Here is a 6000-nt window from a genome sequence, read left to right on the forward strand (position 1 = left end):
GAACGAACGTCTCTCCAATTGCTCAGTTCTGAGAGATAAGTGTGTGTGAAAGCCGTCCTTCAACTAGCTTGTTGGGAACACAAAGTTTCTTTTCAGTTGCAAACTCCATTCCATACATATATATGGGGAGGTACTAACTACAACTCGGGTTTACAGTGAAAACTGCAGGAACTTCAAACCGGCACTAGGAAATAGACTGAGAAAGCAGAGGAAATGTGTCTCCTGTAACCCGTTCTTTGGTGCTAGATGAACGAACGTCTCTCCACTTGCTCAGTTCTGAGAGATAAGTGTGTGTGAAAGCCGTCCTTCACCTAGCTTGTTGGGAACACAAAGTTTCTTTTCAGTTGCAAACTCCATTCCATACATATATATGGGGAGGTACTAGCTCCAACTCGGTTTTACGGTGAAAACTGCAGGATCTTCTAACCGGCACTAGGAAACAGATTGAGAAAGCAGAGAAAAAGTGTCTCCTGCAACCCGTTCCTTTGGTGCTAGATGAACGAACGTCTCTCCACTTGCTCAGTTCTGAGAGATAAGTGTGTGTGAAAGCCGTCCTTCACCTAGCTTGTTGGGAACACAAAGTTTCTTTTCAGTTGCAAACTCCATTACATACATATATATGGGGAGATACTAGCTCCAACTCTGTTTTACAGTGAAAACTGCAGGAACTTCAAACCGGCACTAGGAAACAGACTGAGAAAGCAGAGAAAAAGTGTCTCCTGCAACCCGTTCCCTTGCTGCTAGATGAACGAACGTCTCTCCACTTGCTCAGTTCTGAGAGATAAGTGTGTGTGAAAGCCGTCCTTCACCTAGCTTGTTGGGAACACAAAGTTTCTTTTCAGTTGCAAACCCCATTCCATACATATATATTGGGAGGTACTAGCTCCAACTCGGTTTTACAGTGAAAACTGCAGGAACTTCTAACCGGCACTAGGAAACAGATTGAGAAAGCAGAGAAAAACTGTCTCCTGCAACACGTTCCCTTGGTGCTAGATGAACGAACGTCTCTCCAATTGCTCAGTTCTGAGAGATAAGTGTGTGTGAAAGCCGTCCTTCACCTAGCTTGTTGGGAACACAAAGTTCTTTTCAGTTGCAAATTCCATTCCATACATATATATGGGGAGGTACTAGCTCCAACTCGGTTTTACAGTGAATACTGCAGGAACTTCAAACCGGCACTAGGAAACAGACTGAGAAACCAGAGAAAAAGTGTCTCCTGCAACCCGTTCCCTTGGTGCTAGATGAACGAAAGTCTCTCCACTTGCTCAGTTCCGAGAGATAAGTGTGTGTGAAAGCCGTCCTTCACCTAGCTTGTTGGGAACACAAAGTTTCTTTTCAGTTGCAAACTCCATTACATACATATATATGGGGAGGTACTAGCTCCAACTCTCTTTTACAGTGAAAACTGCAGGAACTTCAAACCGGCACTAGGAAACAGACTGAGAAAGCAGAGAAAAAGTGTCTCCTGCAACCCGTTCCCTTGCTGCTAGATGAACGAACGTCTCTCCAATTGCTCAGTTCTGAGAGATAAGTGTGTGTGAAAGCCGTCCTCAACTAGCTTGTTGGGAACACAAAGTTTCTTTTAAGTTGCAAACTCCATTCCATACATAGATATGGGGAGGTAGTAGCTCCAAATCCATTTTACAGTTAAAACTGCAGGAACTTCAAACCGGCACTAGGAAACAGACTGAGAAAGCAGAGGAAATGTGTCTCCTGTAACACATTCCTTTGGTGCTAGATGAACGAACGTCTCTCCACTTGCTAAGTTCTGAGAGATAAGTGTGTGTGAAAGCCGTCCTTCACCTAGCTTGTTGGGAACACAAAGTTTCTTTTCAGTTGCAAACTCCATTCCATACATATATATTGGGAGGTACTAGCTCCAACTCGGTTTTACAGTGAAAACTGCAGGAACTTCTAACCGGCACTAGGAAACAGATTGAGAAAGCAGAGAAAAAGTGTCTCCTGCAACACGTTCCCTTGGTGCTAGATGAACGAACGTCTCTCCAATTGCTCAGTTCTGAGAGATAAGTGTGTGTGAAAGCCGTCCTTCACCTAGCTTGTTGGGAACACAAAGTTTCTTTTCAGTTGCAAACTCCATTCCATACATATATATGGGGAGGTACTAGCTCCAACACGGTTTTACAGTGAAAACTGCAGGAACTTCAAACAGGCACTAGGAAACAGACTGAGAAAGCAGAGAAAAAGTGTCTCCTGCAACCCGTTCCCTTGGTGCTAGATGAACGAACGTCTCTCCAATTGCTCGGTTCCGAGAGATAATTGTGTGTGAAAGCCGCCTTCACCTACCTTGTTGGGAACACAAAGTTTCTTTTCAGTTGCAAACTCCATTCCATACATATATATGGGGAGGTACTAGCTCCAACTCGGTTTTACAGTGAAAACTGCAGGAACTTCAAACCGGCACTAGGAAACAGACTGAGAAAGCAGAGAAAAAGTGTCTCCTGCAACCCGTTCCCTTGCTGCTAGATGAACGAACGTCTCTCCAATTGCTAAGTTCTGAGAGATAAGTGTGTGTGAAAGCCGTCCTCAACTAGCTTGTTGGGAACACAAAGTTTCTTTTCAGTTGCAAACTCCATTCCATACATAGATATGGGGAGGTAGTAGCTCCAACTCCGTTTTACAGTGAAAACTGCAGGAACTTCAAACCGGCACTAGGAAACAGACTGAGAAAGCAGAGGAAATGTGTCTCCTGTAACCCATTCCTTTGGTGCTAGATGAACGAACGTCTCTCCACTTGCTCAGTTCTGAGAGATAAGTGTGTGTGAAAGCCGTCCTTCACCTAGCTTGTTGGGAACACAAAGTTTCTTTTCAGTTGCAAACTCCATTCCATACATATATATTGGGAGGTACTAGCTCCAACTCGGTTTTACAGTGAAAACTGCAGGAACTTCTAACCGGCACTAGGAAACAGATTGAGAAAGCAGAGAAAAAGTGTCTCCTGCAACACGTTCCCTTGGTGCTAGGTGAACGAAAGGCTCTCCACTTGCTCAGTTCTGAGAGATAAGTGTGTGTGAAAGCCGTACTTCACCTAGCTTGTTGGGAACACAAAGTTTCTTTTCAGTTGCAAACTCCATTCCATATATATATATGGGGAGGTACTAGCTCCAACTCGGTTTTACAGTGAAAACTGCAGGAACTTCAAACCGGCACTAGGAAACAGACTGAGAAACAAGAGAAAAAGTTTCCCCTGCAACCCGTTCCCTTGGTGCTAGATGAACGAAAGTCTCTCCACTTGCTCAGTTCCGAGAGATAAGTGTGTGTGAAAGCCGTCCTTCACCTACCTTGTTGGGAACACAAAGTTTCTTTTCAGTTGCAAACTCCATTCCATATATATATATGGGGAGGTACTAGCTCCAAATCGGTTTTACAGTGAAAACTGCAGGAACTTCAAACCGGCACTACGAAACAGACTGAGGAAGCAGAGAAAAATTGTCTCCTGCAACACGTTCCATTGGTGCTAGGTGAACGAACGTCTCTCCACTTGCTCAGTTCTGAGAGATAAGTGTGTGTGAAAGCCGTCCTTCAACTAGCTTGTTGGGAACACAAAGTTTCTTTTCAGTTGCAAACTCCATTCCATAAATATATATGGGGAGGTACTAGCTCCAACACGGTTTTACAGTGAAAACTGCAGGAACTTCAAACCGGCACTAGGAAAAAGACTGAGAAAGCAGAGAAAAAGTTTCTCCTGCAACCCGTTCCCTTGGTGCTAGATGAAAGAACGTCTCTCCACTTGCTCAGTTCTGAGAGATAAGTGTGTTTTAAAGCCGTCCTTCACCTAGCTTGTTGTGAACACAAAGTTTCTTTTCACTTGCAAACTCCATTCCATACATATATATGGGGAGGTATTAGCTCCAACTCTGTTTCACAGTGAAAACTGCAGGAATTTCAAACCAGCACTAGGAAACAGACTGAGAAAGCAGAGAAAAAGTGTCTCCTGCAACCCGTTCCATTGGTGCTAGATGAACGAACGTCTCTCCACTTGCTCAGTTCTGAGAGATAAGTGTGTGTGAAAGCCGTACTTCACCTAGCTTGTTGGGAACACAAAGTTTCTTTTCAGTTGCAAACTCCATTCCATACATATATATGGGGAGGTACTAGCTCCAACTCGGTTTTACGCTGAAAACTGCAGGAATTTCTAACCGGCACGAGGAAACAGACTGAGGAAGCAGAGAAAAAGTGTCTCCTGCAACACGTTCCCTTGGTGCTAGGTGAACGAAAGTCTCTCCACTTGCTCAGTTCTGAGAGAAAAGTGTGTGTGAAAGCCGTCCTTCACCTAGCTTGTTGGGAACACAAAGTTTCTTTTCAGTTGCAAACTCCATTCCATACATAAATATGGGGAGGTACTAGCTCCAACTCGGTTTTACGGTGAAAACTGCAGGAATTTCTAACCGGCACGAGGAAACAGACTGAGAAAGCAGAGAAAAAGTGTCTCCTGCAACCCGTTCCATTGGTGCTAGATGAACGAACGTCTCTCCACTTGCTCAGTTCTGAGAGATAAGTGTGTGTGAAAGCCGTACTTCACCTAGCTTGTTGGGAACACAAAGTTTCTTTTCAGTTGCAAACTCCATTCCATACATATATATGGGGAGGTATTAGCTCCAACTCTGTTTTACAGTGAAAACTGCAGGAATTTCCAACCAGCACTAGGAAACAGAGTGAGAAAGCAGAGAAAAAGTGTCTCCTGCATCCCGTTCCCTTGGTGCTAGATGAACGAACGTCTCTCCACTTGCTCATTTCCGAGAGATAATTGTGTGTGAAAGCCGTCCTTCACCTAGCTTGTTGGGAACACAAATTTTCTTTTCAGTTGCAAACTCCATTCCATACATATATATGGGGAGGTACTAGCTACAACTCGGTTTTACAGTGAAAACTTTAGGAACTTCAAACCGGCTCTAGGAAACAGATTGAGAAAGCAGAGGAAAAGTGTCTCCTGCAACCCGTTCCCTTGGTGCTAGATGAACGAACGTCTGTCCACTTGCTAAGTTCAGAGTGATAAGTGTGTGTGAAAGCCGTCCTTCACATAGCTTGTTGGGAACACAAAGTTTCTTTTCAGTTGCAAACTCCATTCCATACATATATATGGGGAGGTACTAGCTCCAACTCGGTTTTACATTGAAAACTGCAGGAACTTCAAACCGGCACTAGGAAACAGACTGAGAAAACAGAGAAAATGTGTCTCCTGCAACCCGTTCCCTTGGTGCTAAGTGAACGAACGTCTCTCCACTTGCTCAGTTCTGAGAGATAATTGTGTGTGAAAGCCGTCCTTCACCTAGCTTGTTGGGAACACAAAGTTTCTTTTCAGTTGCAAACTCCATTACATACATATATATGGGGAGGTACTAGCTCCAACTCGGTTTTACAGTGAAAACTGCAGGAACTTCAAACCGGCACTAGGAAACAGACTGAGAAAGCAGAGAAAAAGTGTCTCCTGCAACCCGTTCCCTTGCTGCTAGATGAACGAACGTCTCTCCAATTGCTCAGTTCTGAGAGATAAGTGTGTGTGAAAGCCGTCCTCAACTAGCTTGTTGGAAACACAAAGTTTCTTTTCAGTTGCAAACTCCATTCCATACATAGATATGGGAGGTAGTAGCTCCAACTCCGTTTTACAGTGAAAACTGCAGGAACTTCAAACCGGCACTAGGAAACAGACTGAGAAAGCAGAGAAAAAGTGTCTCCTGCAACCCGTTCCCTTGCTGCTAGATGAACGAACGTCTCTCCACTTGCTCAGTTCTGAGAGATAAGTGTGTGTGAAAGCCGTCCTTCACCTAGCTTGTTGGGAACACAAAGTTTCTTTTCAGTTGCAAACTCCATTACATACATATATATGGGGAGGTACTAGCTCCAAGTCGGTTTTACAGTGAAAACTGCAGGAACTTCAAACCGGCACTAGGAAACAGACTGAGAAAGCAGAGAAAAAGTGTCTCCTGCAACCCGTTCCCTTGCTGCTAGATGAACGAACGTCTCTCCAATTGCTCAGTTCTG

This window comes from Camelus dromedarius, unplaced genomic scaffold (genome assembly GCF_036321535.1).
Source record: "Camelus dromedarius isolate mCamDro1 unplaced genomic scaffold, mCamDro1.pat HAP1_SCAFFOLD_183, whole genome shotgun sequence".
NCBI classification, from domain to species: domain Eukaryota; kingdom Metazoa; phylum Chordata; class Mammalia; order Artiodactyla; family Camelidae; genus Camelus; species Camelus dromedarius.